The sequence below is a fragment of the Dysidea avara genome, chromosome 13 (assembly GCF_963678975.1).
Source record: "Dysidea avara chromosome 13, odDysAvar1.4, whole genome shotgun sequence".
NCBI classification, from domain to species: Eukaryota; Metazoa; Porifera; class Demospongiae; order Dictyoceratida; family Dysideidae; genus Dysidea; species Dysidea avara.
Window position 1 is genome coordinate 13,192,442 of NC_089284.1, and position 17,854 is coordinate 13,210,295.

The 17,854-nt window shown below is 38.5% G+C and overlaps 1 long non-coding RNA gene across 12 annotated transcripts; it reads right to left on the reverse strand.

Moving 5' to 3' along the window:
* Nucleotides 1–10,328: 10,328 nt before the first annotated feature.
* LOC136242044 (uncharacterized) lies at nucleotides 10,329–17,799 on the reverse strand. 12 transcript variants are annotated; one of them, XR_010694457.1, is made up of 8 exons: nucleotides 17,560–17,798; nucleotides 15,663–15,705; nucleotides 12,107–12,210; nucleotides 11,909–12,058; nucleotides 11,679–11,858; nucleotides 11,073–11,619; nucleotides 10,972–11,020; nucleotides 10,330–10,914 (listed from the first exon to the last, which is right to left on the reverse strand). It is a non-coding gene; the product is annotated as an uncharacterized lncRNA (long non-coding RNA). The 12 variants fall into 12 exon arrangements; XR_010694462.1 differs by lacking the exon at nucleotides 10,972–11,020 and having other exon boundaries at nucleotides 10,333–10,914; nucleotides 11,105–11,174; nucleotides 11,220–11,619; nucleotides 17,560–17,794; XR_010694464.1 differs by lacking the exon at nucleotides 10,972–11,020 and having other exon boundaries at nucleotides 10,338–10,914; nucleotides 11,220–11,327; nucleotides 11,375–11,619; nucleotides 17,560–17,789.
* Nucleotides 17,800–17,854: the final 55 nt, after the last annotated feature.

Genomic DNA, 17,854 nt, shown 5'->3' on the forward strand with positions numbered 1-17,854 from the left:
CAGTAGTGTTAAACAGCTAGCCAATGGTGAGCTGAAACGTCGGAATCGTCGAGGTAATAATCGTCATCGTGACCGTTACAGATCTCTTTGTCTGATCACGAGATCTATTTTAATCACTTTGCGGCGCGCGCATACAAATTTGTGGGTCTCGCGTGGCCAGACCGCTTTTTCTCAGCACGGCGCTTATCTACGGTGGCCCTGGAGGTCGCGCTATGCGCTATGTGACTAGCGCTATGTGACAACTGCTATGTGCCATGCGCCATGTGTCCTTTAAGCGCCCCAAGATCGCCTGCTTCGTTTAGGACAGGAATAGCCCTTTAATCTACTGATGAGCGAAGTCATCAGTGCTACTGGGAATTCTTTTGGACTTGACGGTCTCTAGTAAGATGATAACGACGGAAAACATCAATCATTACTAAGGTGTGTGTGTATCAATAAGAACAATTCACTCTTGGGTGGTTTAACACTGTAGTCATAGACATACAGACCTTAGGTACCTAAATTTATGGTAACAAAGTTTGTCATTTAATCTTATTACGTGCATGAGTGACAAGGATGATGCCAAGTGAAGCTTTGTCCAGCTTCTGCACTAACATTTGCATAACAAAGAGTCAAATTTAGTGTAATTAGGCCCCTATTTGGTGATTATTAGTTTCTCATTCACCGCCGCATCCTTCTTAGGCTACCGCATGGTAAGCCATTATTTACTCTGCATGCTCAGAAGAACACGTGATACTGAACTGTCATATTTTGTATTGAAACACGATGGAATTTTTAATCAATGTTACAGTGCACTATACTATGCATCATCAGGAGAACTGTTGTTTACTTGGCAAATTACTTCTATTTTCGACAGTTTTTCAACATTCAACTGAAATCCCGCTATGATGAAGTCAATAGAGCACAATTGCAGGTAAGAAAAATGGTGATGTGGGCGGGGATTAGAAACTAATAATTAAGTTTATGTGGCCTTTCCTCCCACAAATTAACATTGGTTTTTAGTTCATCAAGGATTTTTTGTACCACCGGTGGCTTAGTGCAGCCATCCAGCACCTTTTGAAGTTGATACCTTGCTAGAGCAGTCTAAGAAAACTGCATTCTGAGTCATTTTAGCAAGCTAATTCAGCCATCTAGTTAGTAAAAAATAAAATAAAAATCCACCCTCCCGCACTGGTATTTTGAGTGCAGGAGGATGAAAAACTAATAATTAAGTTATGTGGCCAAAGAAAGAAAATTTGGACATCAGTGTATTAATGTTATAATGGCCTAATGGTAATGCCCTCCCGCCCGCATCATAATAATTAGAAAGACTGGATGCTTTGTGGAAAATGTTATTGTGGTTAGAACTAGGAAAAAGTAGGCAATAGAGCTAGGTGTGGTGGAAGGGTGGTGTGTATAGCTAGGAAAACATTGTTATGGTCGTGTCTATTTTGTATGCACACAAACTAAATACATGGTAAGTAGTGATTGCACCTCGGGGGTGTGTACTGCTCGAGTATGCCAAGTGCACACTGCCCCGGGATGTTTCCACACCAATAAGCATTTTAATCACAGAGTAAGTGTTCTGTGTCAACATACTTGGCTATAGCCTACCAGGTGATGTTTATAATAGCTACAGGTTGTAAGTCTGTGGTCTTGTATTATTAACATGTATGGATCCACAACTGCACAGCCAGCCTCCTGTGTATAAACAATAAACAGGCACTATTATACCAAGTTATGAAATTACTGTTCTTACGTATATATGTAGGTATTATCAGAGTTGGGGGTTACTAGTTACTTTTGTAACTAAGTTACGTAACTGACTACTTTTAAAGTAACTAGTAATATAACTAGTTACTTGATTTGTAACTAGTAACTTGGAGTAATTGTCTGAAAAGTAACTAAGTTACAATTGTAACTATAACTAATTATGCTTTTAAAGCAAGAGCACCTCAATTTTTGTGCCGTATATGCTACAGCCACAATAAGTAGACAGATTCTGTGTAACGTTTTCTATGATTCAGCTTGAGTATGAGACATAGCAATAATTAAAACTGACCTGAAACAGCCACAGAAATGTTATTTTAAGTGCACATATGTATTGCATCCCTTAATGGTGCATATGTCTGAGCAAAATTCATGTTACAAAAGCTAAAAACAAGTCATAATTTATACTGTGAAAGTAACTAGTAACCGGAGTATCTAGTTACCTTTAGAACAGTAACTGTAACTGAGCTACATGGGATAAAAGTAACGCGTAACTAGTTACTTTTCCGAAGTAACTACCCCAACTCTGGGTATTATATACCTCAATCTAAATATATGTTCCTAGGGGATTGCAAATGGGAGTTGTACTACAGCCTGTGTACCGGTATATGAACATAACTATATATAAATTATTATACATTTCTGACATGAGTATTATCAAAAATATAACAATGGGGGAGTATATACTCTTGGCAGCATTAATTCATCTACATACATAGCCTCATGATCACATGTCACACCAGATCTGAGCAAGGTACAAGTATCACTATTACATGAAAGATTCCATCTTGTTGTCATGGTAACTGCTGCTGTGGTGACAATGATGAGAGCACGTGATCTGGCTGTGATTGGTACATCTCTAAATCGGCTTTGGCATTGTTGTGTTATAATAGATACGTATACATACATGGTAGAAATTTTTAAAAAGCAATGTTTTTTTTCTTCTAGTCATATATCGAGAGTTAGCAAGGCTTCACTGACAATACACAGAGGTGTAACTTGCACAATCTGGTATACAGCTTTTCAAAATTACTGCTTGCATAAATTTTACTGAAGTATGTAGCAATAACTTTATTTTCTCTCTGTACCACCTAGGTGAACACATTAAATGTAGAAGGATACCACATCAACCCGTCATGAGTTGATGCATTTTTACTGCGAAGTGCCAAAATTAATATAACTGCAGTCAGAAAATGCTCATCTATCATCATAGGTACTAACTTTCTTTAAATTTGTGTTTGTAATTGAGTGTTTGCATAGAAGCTGAGCACACTATTAGAGCTGACTGCTCAGCTAATAATATATTTAACTTGTTAGACACAATGTATTTGAAGCACACTTTTCCTCCTTGAAATTTTTAAAAGGTGCACTACTATATTAACTTTAACAGCCGTTATACTTATTCAACTACAAAACTACTCTAATTAAAGTAAAGTACAATTAGCTATAAGAACAAGCGTTTGCAGAAGAAATCAGTGTCTTCATACTGCTGCCTGGCTGGAAACCGTGCCAATTGTATTTGCTATCTGTGAGCCATTGACAAGATCACATGGCCAGCATTAAATGATTGCTAACCTTGACAGGATTGTCCACATGTACCATGTGACAAAAATCAAACAGAACTGATAACTGCAACTTGCCTACCATAGCATACAGCAATTGTTAATATTATACACACTATGCAAACACACACACCGGAAAAATATGTAGTCAGTAATGTACTGGACAATGGTCACACATGACTGACACACAGGGGGTGGGGGCACAGTTAAAATTTGGCCAATGACCAATGCCCATGAATTTGCCAAATTTTTCCCATCCATAGAATTATTTTTCTAGTGAAGAAAACAGTGAACCAAGCCGTGAACTAAACAATTTTCTGCTCAACTAAGGGCTACTGGGACTGGCATCAAACTAAAACATGAGCAAAGGATCAGAGAAGTTGAGATGGGCTCTTTTGTATCATTAGTGTTTTCCACATTTGGTGGAATGAGTGGGTGTACTAATGTTGTTTACAAATGTCTGGCCTATTTGCTGTCTTTGAAAAGGGGTGTTCCTTACGGTAGTGTTATGGCCTGGCTATGCTGTCGCCTTAGTTTTTTACTGCTGAGTTCAGCAATTGCTTGCCCAGCCATAGGGCTCTTGACCTTGCTCTGATAGAAGGTCAGGTGCCTTTTCCTTAATCCAATAAATTTTTTAGTCTATCATTTGGCTAGCACTTCAACATCTAGTGCTAAGGGTGGTGGCAAGGGGTGCTGGATACCCTGGGGGAAAAAAAATTAAAAAAATATTTAAAAAAAATCAAACTAGAGCCAAGCCTGCCTTGACTACTAAGCTAGGTAGGTAGGTACTGTGCACACGGTATCCTCAAACCTCACCTTGAACCCTCAAAATGTGATGAGTGACAAGTGCTACATGCCATATTCACTATTCCAGAGGGTGTAGATATATATTAGTATGTCAGCATTGACCTGATAACTCAATTTGCCAACAGTGACATTCTGCTTGATTCATTAAATTTTTCCTCTGCCAAAGTTTCCCTCTGTATGGTACATGCCAGACAAAAGACTTGATGGGAGGCCAAATCTATTCTGCAGACTGGACTGGCAGACTCATGGACTTCAGGGAAGTAACAGCTAATTCAATGTTTTCTCCATTGTAATACTACCACAAACCAATCAATTCATACATAATACTAGACGGGACCACAGCCTCAAGTACAACGTCTGCACCAATTTATTTATTGGAATACACATTCGTAATAGATGGCATTCATTTATAACAATTGCTACTCTATTGCTATTGCTACTCTATTGCTATTGCCACTCTATCGCTATTCTAATAAAAGTTGTCAGAAAAAAAATGGACAGTCCTACAGTAAGACCCTTTACTGGTTAAGGTGTAAGCTGAGTTTTTCACTACTCTGCTCAGCTGCTACATGTTTGAGAGGATCTACCATCACTTTGGACTCGAAGAATCTGCTACCATTGATCTTGTTTGTGCAGAGGGCAGGATTGATACACTTGACTGATTTTCTTTGATCTTTTTATTTATCATTTATTTTTGTATGTGTGTATTCTCTTTTAAATCATTCTTATCAGTGGAAAAATTTTTATAACAACTAGCTAACTGATCAATTCACGTGTTGCACTAGTCAGAGGTACAACCACAAGTCTGGCCGTCTGTCTCAAGTTTGTCTGATGAGACGTTATCCCATTTTTTACACGTGACCAAGACAGGGTTGTCTTGTACATTTCCAATAAATTGGGAAAGACAGCTAGACTTAAGGTTGTGCCCCAGACTAGTTCCATGTGTGGGATTGGTTAGCTGGTTGTTATATATAAATAAATGCTGGCTTGTACGAGTGTGTATTCCAATATCAGATGCTACACTTGAGGCTGTGGTCCCATCTAGTACTACGTGTGAAAATGTGAATTGATTGGTTTGTGGTAATACTTACATAGAATTAGTCTTGATTACAATGCACAAATGAAGAAAATGTTGAATTAGCTGTTGCTCCTGTGCAGTCCGTGAGTCCATCAGTCCAGTCTGCAGAATAGAGGTCATGCACATTTATTATTTTAACGAAAAATGATCAATAACATAATGAGATTAGCAGCGTACCCAAGAATTTATTATGGTGAATGACTATAGTGAATCTCATACAAAAGTACGGGTAGCAAATGCGGCTCAGACTAAAACTTGCCACATGAGCTACAGATGGGGCTCCTTGTTCCAGTTACTCTGTTATACATGTAAAGAGTCTACAACTCTGGAGAAACTCTCGTAACGATTCACACTTTCTATGCATACCTACAATACATTCGTTCACCGTAGTGACATCACGTTTTTATTAGAATGTTTTTGGTTGTAAAGTTGTGCATATCTCTATAGATTAGGCTGTGATGGGATTGTATAACCCGTCAATAACAATATGTGCCTGGGCCTGCGAAAATAGGGCATGTAGGCACAAACTATACTTCTTCACATAACAGGTTATATCTCAGTGCTGGAATACCCTATTTGCATTCTGTAGATTACAACATAAATCCAATTACCGTATAGCCTAAATATTTCGAAGGGGAAAATTTTCGCTGATATTGCAGTTTTGGGGGTTATCAGCAAAAATTTTAGCCTTGAAATATTTAGACCTCCATATAATCTAATACATTTTGGGAGTGTTTGCAAATCTGTGAAAATTTTATTTTTAGCAACACTGCTCAACCTTGAAATGTTTAGGCTATACGGTAAATGTTTACTAAGAGCTGAAAATTGCATTGCAATTACAAAAAGTTATGAGTGATGAAACTTTGAAAAATTAGGTAAAAATCATGTGCCCACATGCCCTATTTTTGCAGGCCCAGTCGCATATAGATTTTGCCCACTCTGGTCAGCATTAGCAAAAGTGACCACTATTGGCCCATTATCTTTAATCAGAGTACTATAGGACTCCCTCTGTTTCTATGATATAATGGGATTCCTCTTGCAGCACCAAATTCTTCATAGTGGAACATTAACAAAGGTTTAAAATAAGGCCCCTATTTGGTGATTATTAGTTTCTCTACGCAACAACACCAAACAAACAAACAATCATGCAAATGTCTACCACATAACATTACACCATTGCCATAAATATACATAACAGCACAAAACACAAATAACATTCATACAGATATCTATACACAAGTACTTTAAATTAACATGGTCTTTATAAAGAGATGATCATTATTAATAGGTAATGACTAGGTGAAATTTAATGTATAGTTTGATTCCACCACCATTTCATTCCACTTAATCCAGACAACTAAATTGGGTTATATTAAATCAAGCTTTTCTACATAACATGTATCATTATCTAAAGACTTAGTTTTAGTCATTTAGATCACATAATCACCCAATTTGTAAGTTAATTGCTCCTAGCAAAATTAAAGATGCTGTGGGAACTTCACAGAAAGAATATTTAATGGTTTGTTCCTTTATCCAAATGTGCAAAAGACGCAAAATTTTTAATTTTATTTTTCTACAACTTTTGCCTTGTGTGGAAAAGGATGTAGTAGAGCTCTAAGTACATTTTTGTGCACTTTTTGATAAAAGCATGAAACTTGGTACATAGTTTATATATACCATAAAGGTCATTTTCAGAAAGGGAGCCACCTCATATTTGACCTTTGTATTCAATTTTATACTTAAAATTGGCAGTTTTCCTCTATTTCACTTATAAATGGCTCAAAATCTACAAACTTGGTACCAAATTAATGCTTTTACTCTAAAGAGCAAGTTGATACTTACAGAAAGTGCATAGCGTACTCTGTTCCAAAGTTATAGACATTTTTATAAGTAACAAATGCCATTATTTCCTCGTCCACGCATATACTTTAAATATGTTAAAAGAAAGGTTTCTTATTCAGTGATCATATAATTTGGCAGCTAATCACCTCAATTGGGCATGAGTATCAGGAGCAGACCCATGAACTATCAAAGGGTAACATATTCCAAACTAAATAAGAAACCAAAACTTTAAGATGTGGCAATTTTTTCTCAAAAACACAGCAAATTTTCTGTGATGTACCAAAATTTATCCTTGTGTAGGAAGCATGGTTCCTACACGTGTAGGGCAACATTAAGAAATTTTATAGGAAATATTCCTGCACTGTTGAGTTTTGTAAGAAAGATTCCTACACATGACATAATGTGTAGGAATAATTCATACAAGTGTAGGAATTATAGGAACAATTCCTACACTTGTAAGAATGATTCCTACACTTGTAGGAATTATTCCTACACTGCAAGAAGATGTCTTACACTTTATGCCAAGTGTAGGAATCTTTCTTACAAAATTCAACAGTGTGGGAATATTTCCTACAAAATTCTGGCAAAATTCTCAATAAAGCACTATACGTGTAGGAACCATGCTTCCTACACGTGTAGGAACCATGCTTCCTACACAAGTGTAAAATTCCTTCCAGCACTTTACCTCAAAATTATGATTTCTTATTTAGTTTGGAATATGTTGGGTGCATATAGGGTACAATATAGGGGGTGGGAAGGGGTTGCACTTGCACAGTATATGCAGTAGAGGCATATAATACTGAAACCAAATAATTCTATCAACTAAATGGGTATATGGCTAAAGTTGTAACAAGGAACCTACAGAAGTATAAAGAATTATAAGATTATTTGCATGGAATCTCTGTTGCTGCTAGACTCATGCACTTCCAGCTATGTTGATGGTTTGGAATATGTACGTATCTATAAAATTACGTACCTTAGGAAGAGCTTTATGTAGAATGCTAGACTCATGCACTTCCAGCTATGTTGATGGTTTGGAATATGTACGCATCTATAAAATTACCTTAGGAAGAGCTTTATGTAGAATTGGTGTGCAAGCATAGAAGTGCATTTGAAGACATTTGAAATGTTCCTTGCTGGTTGGTCTAATAGCTACTTAGACGCACGTTCGATTTATGACATTGGCTCCACGGTCAAGGTTAATCTCTTAACTAAGAAATCTATTTATGCCATTTGGTCCAGTCATGCATGTAGTGTCACTGTTCTATAATTTCAATTTGTATTCCAATGTGTAAATACAAGCCACATTGCATTGGGTGATACGTAATTATAGCTAACCTCCAGGCCAAACTGAAACTAGCCATGTTAGAAAGGCTCTATTGCTGTATAGGTTAAAAATATTGAGGAACAAAATTTTCACAAATTTCATGAGTGAATGAGACAAATCTGTGAAAATGTAATTGTGATCATGAATGAATATGGGTGAGGTTATATTTTGCTAGGCTGCACAATCTAGAATTTCATGAACAAAAATGTGAAAATTGATTTTCACATGATTTTGTTCATCCCCTGATTCTGCCTATATAGCTATAGTCTGGTAGAATAAGTGGCTTTTTTGGCTGAACCTTAATATGGTCTATAGTTTATTTTATGCCACAAAATATTTCTCCATACTATGGACTACTCAAATTTAAACCACCTGCTGGACCTCCATCAGCTTTGGGAAAATTGGGATATTAACTCAGGAAATTCTAGTATTTTGATCATTCCATGCTAAATTATCAAAGAAATTAAAATGTTAACCCACTCTTTTCAAATTTCTTCACAATTGGCACAAAGACAGTGCATCATGAGTCAAAGTCATACACCAAGTTTCATTTGATTCCTTTGATCACTTTCCATGTTATGCCTGTTTGCTTTACTGCATTTGTGATTGCACAATACTTCTAATATTCAACTATACAATGAAACCTGTCCAACTGGATCACTGTATAATAAGGTCACCTGATTTAAACTGACCATTGTAACAGTCTCCTAATTGTGTCATTTGTGTACACAGTGACTTTAACATAATATGGCAGAGGTGACCAGAATGAACAAGTTCACTATTACTTTTATGCTGAGCGATTAAGTAAATGTATACTAGTTAAAATAATGTAATCTCATTAACTAAATGGTTATAAGTAAATTGTCTAAGTTCTGTTTTCAACATCAACTTGACTTTCTTCCTTGAATAGAGCACATGTAAAGTAGTAAATGATGGGATCCATTCCAAAATAGCCAAGTTGCAGACAGAATAGCCAAACTGTAAATTAATCACCAAGAAATTGCTCCAATAATTAAAATTTCAGCTAGACCAATACTTTTTACTTTTAGTTTATAGCTAACTACAGTTATAGTACCACTACACCCTTTGCACAGCTTGACTGTTATGGATTTGTTGTAACCGAGCACTGTCCCTGTCTACCACTGCATTTCATAGAACACTGGCTGTATATGTAGGTACATGTGCGCATTCACTATTATGAATTATTTGTAAAACCAAATTTGTACCACATATGTGTGCCACACACATACATATGGCAGGCTGTTGCTGACCCCAATATATGCTGTTGATAAGTGCCAATAGAGGAAATCATTAGTGGAGCAATTAGGTGGGAGCAGGAAAGGCTTTTAAGTCTAATTTTGTTTGTGCGATATAGTGCGATGGATGCTCTTCAAGGCTGCATTTGTGTCTTCCACACACAATTGCCAATTGTATGAATAACTTTGTTTCTGAAAAAATTTTATTCCTCCAATGCTCTATGTTATGGCTTACACTCAGTGAATTGAATTATTGAAGTTGAGTTATGATACATGGTGGAAGGAATATATCTAGATTTTGTAAATCCTCTGATACATTTGTAGATTTTGGAATTGTCTCAATATTAGTTTTGGCATTGCTTATCTTGGCTTGGAGTAAGTATTGTATTCAGTGGGGTTATTGTTAAAATTTTCATCCTAGTGTATGTAGACAATTGATGATGTCTAACATCAGAATTGAACCACACAGGCTGACTATATTGGATTGAATAACAGTTGAAGGAACAAAGCGTGGTAAAGCATATCTGATAATGTTACTAAAGTACGACCACACAAATTCAATATCTTCAAACATAAAACAAGGTGTAAAATCAGCATTGCATCTAAGATTGGTGTATAGCCTTGTGGTCACTGTCATGATCACTGATTGATGATAAGTGAAAAGTTATGACAAAGTGGTCTGATGGGATTGGTATATATATATAATATATATATATATATATATTGGTTAAGATTAGCTCAAGGATGTTTCCAGCAGTATGCGTAGGTTCACCTATCATCTGGCGTGGTTTAGGTCAAATACAAAATCACAATAGGTTGATGATAGAGGGGATTGACCATACAGGGAATCCCAGTTAATATCTCCAAGGTTAAAATCAGGATTAAATCATAATGGCTGGTAAGATCCTTGAAGGTATTAATATAAAATTCTTGATATTCATCTGTTGAGTTAGGAGGGAATATGCCAAACAGTACATAGTTGGCGTACTGGATCCAATGCTAACAGTGAGCAGCTCTAGACTGGTTGAATTGGGGAGGGCAAAACTTGGAAGAGTTAACAGCAAACATTACTCCACCACCACGAGTATCACGATATTTACAAATTACAGTATTATTATTGGATAAAGTTTCATTGTTGTCAGATAACCATGTCTCAGTTATACCAAAGATGTCAGGAAAATACACATAGTTCTGAAATAGATCCAATACTGCAAGTGTTCATTAAACAAATATGATCTAGTCTCTTCGACTGATCTGATAGACCACTGGTAGCAGAGGATGGATCAGGTGATGCTAAAGTAATTAAAGGTTCATTAGTAATGAAGTACCAACAGGTTTGTCCATACGGACTTCAGGTATATATACTCATGGGACACAACTGAAAGACAGAATTTTTGACCTGAACGATTGTTAACAAAGATGCAGTTGTTACGGATTTTTTTTTGTCATACTTCGATTCTACCCTTTTTGTATCAATGACAACCTTTTCTTCAACAGAACTGCCTCCCTTGCCCTTTCATCAGGGGACAACAGCATCTTTGATTAGTGGTTGACTAGAGAAGGTGGGTGTGTCACTTATCTTTATTGTCAGTACATACCCTCAAGGTATTAGTAATACATGATAATGTTTCTCCTTATGTCGGCAACCTGCAAGAGATGGGTAGCTCATGTGAGTTAGATGGAGGTCTGGTTTAGAGTTTCTTGCACTGCAAGAAAAACACAAGATTTCAAGCATCAAACTTTATTGTCTCACGTGTTTTCTTCCACTTTAAATTGTGTGACACTCAAGAACCATTAGAATATATGTATATTATATATGGACACATAATGATCATTAATTTTTCTTGTCCCAACAGTAATGATCAAGGGAGTTCCCCCAGCATCCGTAGTGATTTTTGATTGGATTGATTCTAGTTATGTACAATAATAAAAAATTGTTTAACAATACTATTTTATTATCTGTTAGTATTCTTCCGTCTTTGTGGAAACAACCATTACCTGTGCAAAGTATATATGTCAAATCATAATGTTATCTGAAACAGTCGACTAGAACTCACATTCCATGGAAGAACACACATGTTGTCTACCACGGCAACATAAAACTGATGAGTATCCTGTTCTTGACAGTGCCGGAGGGGTTGGATTACATGATCGCAGAACAAATAAGCAGCCGGACAGGTTGCCTAGCAGTGCATCTACAATGATACTAGTCAGGCAGCAACCTGTAAAGTGCTGTCCTGCAACAGACAAACTTTTTACAAAAACACACGATGTTGATTTGCTCCACCTGGTTGCCATGGAAGTATAATTTTCTTAACCAGTGGAGAAGTGACTATGGCAACTGTAGCAACAGCAACATCAAGCTACTACAGGTAGGTAGGATCATAGTGGTATTGATAATCCTTCATGTGGACAACAGGGATTTCAACAATGTGTTCTAAGGATCACATGAGGTTATGTGATTAAGATCACAACTGGGACACACCTGTAGTGAATAAGATTCTGCAAGGGATTTGTGACATAGCAATAGCAGTAGCCAGTCAGATCGACGTCCACGTCCCTGAAGTGTCTGTAAACTTCAAACAATACCTGTGGAAATATCACACGACTTCACAATGATCCCATATCACGACAAGATAATGTCCATAAGTAACTGATCACTATAACAAGGTGGTCTTATTAATGAGGTCATAAAGTATGCATTAGTTGTGTTTGGGACCTACTTGACATGGTCACTATAATGAAGTGGTCTTATTAATGAGGTTGTGAAGTACACCTTAGCTATGTTCGGGACCTGCTTGACATCACTACAAACTTATTAATGAGATCACAAAGTATACCTTGGTTATGTTTGTGACCTACTTGAAATGGTCACTGTTTCACCTTAGTTGCATGTGTTTGGGACGTACAGTGGAACCCCTGTTAAAGAACTCTCCCTGTAAAGGACACTGTACACCCAACCTCCTTATAAAGGACAGTTTCTGAAGTCCCTATAAACCTTTACTGACAACAACCTCTTTATAACAGTAAAATTTTTCCAAAATTGGTTGGTCCCAAAGTATCCGTTAAATAGATGTTTCACTGTACTTGACATGGTCACTGTAATAATATAATGAGGCAATCTGATTAATGAGTTACACATTCATTACTGTATAGCCTAGGGGAAAAGATTTCACTGATTTTGAATATCTGGGGAGGGAACCCTAACCCCAATTTAATAATGTAACTTTTATACATAAAATTTCAAGTTCTTCAGTCATACCTGTGTACTATAAAATCAAGGCTTGGTAGCCAATAGGAAGTTGTCTATTAATAATAATTGAGAAACCAAAAGTCCCATCTCGTTATACCCCAGCTATTGATTATTCAATACATACACCACACAAGCAAAAGGCAAAGCAAAGCGACCGGCAGCTGTAGTTCACTTCTGTTGAAAAAGTAAAAAAAAAAGAAGCAACATAATTTTATGCAGCGAATCTCACGAAATATAATTGTCCAAGTGCAGGCCTTAGTTAAGATCTGAAGCTTACAGCAAAACACAGCCATTGCTACCCAGTTTACTGGCACTGGGACACCTGTGTGTTACACAGGTGCTTTGAGTCAAATCCTCCTGGGGTAGGACTAGTAACCTGCAGGAGGCTGTACCATGTCTTACAGATGAAGGTGTGGGCACCTGAAATCCCAACAGTTGGAATTTGCTTCCCCAGGTACCTATTGATGCTAGGCTGCTTCCCCAGTTGACACCAAGCCACCAGGTCCCCATTTAACAGCTGAGTGGACTGGAGCAATGTGAGTACAGCTTCATGCTCAAGGAAACAATAACAACACCAATGTAACTGGGAATCAAACATACACACACACACACACACAAAAAGCACAGCAAAAGTAAAGGCTACAGTAGCTGTGTAAACCACAGCTATTGCTGCCCAGTGAAGCAGCACTGGGATGCCTGTGCATCACTCAGGCACTTGAGTCTAGTGCAGACAAATCCTCCTAGGGCAGGACTAGTATCCCGCAGCAGGTCTCAAGGAGAGAGGTTGCAGGACCTTAACTTCCACAACGACTCCAACACCACTAAGGACAGTTGGGAATTTGCTTCCCCAGGTACCCATTGATGTTATAGCTGAGTGGGCTGCTTCCCCAATAGATATCAGGCCACCAGGTCCCCATTTAACAGCTGGGTAAACTGCAGCAATGTGAGTAAAGTATCTTGCTCAAGGAAACAACAACAACAATACCAAAATGGCATAACTGGGAATCAAACCTGGGACTTTTCGGTCACCAGGCCAATGCACTAACCACTTGGCTATGCTGCCTCCACACACACATGCACACACGCACATAAAAGCCAAAGCAAAGCCAAAGCCTTCAGCTGCCGCTAAGCGGTCACGCTGCCCAGTGGCCAGCACTAGGGCACCTGTGCGCTACTCAGGTGCTATGAGTCAGCGCAGGCATGCCCTCCTGGGGCAGGACTAGTAACCCACAGGAGGCTGTACCATGTCTCACAGTTGAAGGTGTGGGCACCCAAAGTCCCACCTGTACCTTCACCTGCTATATGAGACATGGACAGTTGAGTATTTGCTTCCCCAGTTTACACCAAGTATCCATTGATGTTACAGCTGGGTGGGCTGCGTCCCCAGTTGGCACCAGGCCACCAGGTCCCCACTTTAACAGTTGGGTAGACTGGAGTAATGTGAGTAAAATTTCTTGCCCAAGGAAACAAAAACACCAAAGTGGCCCAGCTGGGAATCAAACCTGGAATTTTTCGATTACCAGGGCGTCCACACACCCATACCCACGCACGCACACACACACGCACAAAGCCTCCGGCAGCCATGCGAAACATAGCTATTGCCGCCCAGTGAACCAGCACTGGGATGCCTGTGCACCACTCAGGCACTTGAGCCTTGTGCAGGCAAATCCTCCTGGGGCAGGAAAATCCTCCTGGGGCAGGGATAGTAACCCACAGGAGGACTGTTTAGGTCTCTTGGAGAGAGGTCGCGGAACCTAAAGTTCCACAACGACCCCAACACCACTAAGCGAGACAAGGATAGTCGGGCATTTGCTTCCCCAGTTTACACCAGGCCACCAGGTCCCCACTTAAACAACTGGGTAGACTGGAGCAATGTGAGTAAAGTTTCTTGCTCAAGGAAACAACAACACCAAAGTGGCTCAACCAGGAATCAAACCTGGGACCTTTCAATTACCAGGCCGATGCCCTAACCACCTGGCTATGCTGCCTCTCACACACACACACACACACACACACACACACACACACACACACACACACACTTTTTTTCAATATAAATTGCAGTAACCAGGTGCAAGGCACAAGCCTGGTTAAACACTATATGTGACCGGATCTGCGAAAACCTGACATAATGGCACATTTCTCAAATTCTTTATTATTGAATATTTATAATCTACTTATCCGAGTGCATGCTCTAGCCAAGTTTCAGCCTTGTATACCAGCAACTTTTGGAGTTACAGTGCTACAAATTAGCAGCAACGGAAAGATCGATTTGTACAGCAAGTATTGGGAAAATAAATTACAGGTGCTTAGAAAAACGACTGTAAGTCTGTAACTTACAAATGCAGTGCAGTACAGAGTTGCAACTTGCACCATCGTGTTCGCTATGAATAGGGGGGTCCATTACATGGTGAGTTTTTCTCCTACCACCTTTCTTCACTACATAGAGATGAAATCAGCGAAGAAAAATTGATCACATACGACTGCCTCGACATGACGTAAACAAACGCCCATAACTCATGTATCCACTATGAAACAATGATTTTCGAACTCCTCTTGAGTAGGTGAATAAGATGGTACCCATGTTTTTATCGTTGCACCAGTTCTTCATAAAAGACAAAGTGTTTTAAAATTTTACGATTTTTTGTCATTTATGCAAACATTTTACACATTGCAATCAATAGCCTATACTGAGAAATTAGGCTTGCGACATTATGTCAGGTTTTCGCTGATCCGGTCACATATCTTTTTTTATAATAATATAAAAATGGTTACAAATATAGCTAACCTTATACTGTGCTGGGAGCCTTTTCTTAACAGTGACATGCTACCTGTAAGATACGGACAACAACTATGATAAACAAGAAGAATACCCTTTCCACCCTTTGTACAGTGTGCATGGAGCATTTACATATTATTTTGAATGCCATGGCAACCACATGGCATGCTACAATTTGTATACTGTAATATATGTAATAGGGTGAGACAAATAGTTCGAAGCTTTGAAGGTTCGTTCGGTCTCACTACATTCGGATGCCGCTTTACCCCACCAAAGCTTCATTACCATGGATACTAACATGTTAAGCCAGTTGTACAAGTATTGATACTCCTTCTGGCAGTACATTTTTGGTGTAGTTGTAGTTCAAACAATGGTTGTACTGGAGTTATAACAAAGTGTAGGAACCTTTACTACAGTATACACCCTAATAACCATCAAGTATGTTCAATAATTATTGACACAACATTAGTAACAAAGCTTCAAAGCTTTGGTAATATTTCTGAAAGAAGCTTCAGAGGGTGTATTTGTACATTGGTTCCAGCCCTAATATGTAGCTGTCATGCAGGCTTAATTCCTATGTATACTTGTGTATGTTGTGTACCATACGCAAGGAAATTTTGATGTAAGAAAAATTTGACGAATTTGATGAATCAACCAATTTGTCAAATTTATACTCGTCAAATGCTCTAAAGCACCTTAAACAGTACAAGTTATATCTACAATTTCTTGACTTTTGTCAACATTTAATTTGTTAAATCTGATGAAGTATGAATTCGTCAAATTTTTCTTACATCAAAATTTCCTTGCGTATAGTACTTGTAGAATAGAGGCGTACAGTGATGTATTTAAACACAATGCGTTCCTTTTTAGAATTGTCAAACACGATATTCCCAACAGCATCTCCATAATCTGATAACCCTATTGTAAGATCTCATGGAAATGTCCAATTGTTTATTAAACTATTGCATGGTATATCATTTCCAATGACTAAAGGATTTTTACTGTATGCGCTGACTGCACTTAATATCCTCAGAACTGTTACAGCATATCCCAGTATGACAGCAATATCACCCGGATCTGCAGTGAAGCCGAGAACAAGGGTGGCACTATCAACACCCCAGTGCCAATCTCAGATATAGATTTTAGCAATTTGTTGTTAATCCTCCTCTGTAGTCTATCAGTCCACTTTGCAGAATAGATCAGGCCGTGATGGGATGGATTTTTCCCACTCTGGGCGGCATTAGTAAGTGACCACTAATGGCCCATAATCTTTAATCACAGAATACTATAGGACCCCTCTGTTTCTATGATATAATGGGATTCCTCTTCCAGCACCAAATTCTTCATAGTGGAATGTTTAACAATATATAATTACACTAAATTTGACTCTTTGTTATGCGCCTATCAATTGTAACCCCCAGTACGGGATCCATAGGGAGATTATACGGGGGTTCACCTACAAAGTTACCCCCAGTGGTGGGGCTTTTGACACAAGTATTTTTATAACAATCGAATTGTGTAACTATATTTAGTTAAATCACGTGACGTTGACCCGTAGCCAGCGAAGCGGCGTTGATCATGGAGTGGGGGAATACCTCGGGGAATATAGGTGGTAGGTAGGGGATTAGACAAACACTTAGGCCCCAGTAGTGGGGTTATTGCTCTTGCAGGGTGTCAAATCCCCACATGGCCCGTACTGGGGGGAGGGCCTAACATTGATAGGTGCATTATGCAAATGCTAGTGCAGAAGCTGGACAAAACTACACTTGGCATCATCTTTGTCACTCATGCACGTAATAAGATTAAATGACAAACTTTGTTACCATAAATTTAGGTACCTAAGGTTTGTATGTCTATGACTACAGTGTTAAACCACCAAGAGTGAATTGTTCTTATTGATACACACCTTAATGATTGATGTTTTTCGTCGTTATCATCTTACTAGAGACCGTCAAGTCCAAAAGAATGCCCAGTAGCACTGATGACTTCGCTCATCAGTCGATTAAAGCGAGGATTAAAGGGTTATTCCTGTCCTAAACGAAGCAGGCGATCTTGGGGCGCTTACAGGACACATAGCGCATGGCACATAGCAGTTGTCACATAGCACTAGTCACATAGGAGTTGTCACATAGCGCATAGCGCGACCTCCAGGGCCACCGTACTTATCGATTAAAATTATAAGCGCCTGCTCGAAAAAGGCG